This window comes from Pteropus vampyrus, unplaced genomic scaffold (genome assembly GCF_000151845.1).
Source record: "Pteropus vampyrus isolate Shadow unplaced genomic scaffold, Pvam_2.0 Scaffold43, whole genome shotgun sequence".
Classification (NCBI taxonomy): Eukaryota; Metazoa; Chordata; class Mammalia; order Chiroptera; family Pteropodidae; genus Pteropus; species Pteropus vampyrus.
In genome coordinates, this window is record NW_011888824.1 from 3,578,670 (window position 1) to 3,579,497 (window position 828).

At 37.2% G+C, this 828-nt stretch overlaps 1 pseudogene; it reads right to left on the minus strand.

The window, feature by feature from the left end:
* Positions 1-224: 224 nt before the first annotated feature.
* On the minus strand, positions 225-343 carry LOC111738795 (annotated as a pseudogene).
* Between the last annotated feature and the right edge of the window lie 485 nt (positions 344-828).

The window sequence follows — 828 nt, forward strand, 5'->3', positions numbered from 1 at the left end:
GCATCTCTGCCCTTCCTACTGGTCTTATTCGGCTTTATCTTTAAATCCTCAGATGTATGTATTATAATCAGGTAAACTTCAGGTGTTTCTCCAAGTTGTTAGTTTTATGATTTAGGTGTAATTTTAATGCAGTCATGTCATGGAAGGAGGGGAACCCTGCTTTTATCTAGCCTGCCATCTTAACCTTGACACTTTATTTTTTATTTTTTTATTTATTTTTTTTGTGCCTACAGCACCTGGTCTTCCTAGGTGGTCTCCCATCCAAGTACTAACCAGGCCCAATCCTGCTTAGCTTCCAAGATCAGATGGGATCAGGCATGTTCAGGGTGCCATGGACATAGACAGCACTTTATTTCTATTCCTCATGAATTGGTTTTCTCATAAAGTATGAATCATTACAGGCATCTTTGAACTTCATTTGCTGTGTGCATTATTAGAACATTTGTGACTTTTATTAGTGAGAATTTAGATAAAGAAACTTCATCTTTTTCTAGGAACACTAATATCCTTGATACATGAATACATTTAACAAAAAATTTACACTTTCCCATGATTTTTTCACCCAGTGATGTTCTTGATGTTCATTAATAATATGGAGGATTCTGCTTTGTGGCATTACCCTGATTTCATTTTTACTCACATGATTATACACCCACACAACACCAAAATCACCACAAATACCTCTGTCCATAAAGCTCAAAGGTCCGTGTGGCCTCCAGAATTTAAGCAAAGAGCAAAAGGAGTCCTCTTTCTAACAGGAAATTAAAACGTCATGCTTTTTTGGGCACCACAGAGATCAGATATGTCATCAGGAGACAATTGGGAGAG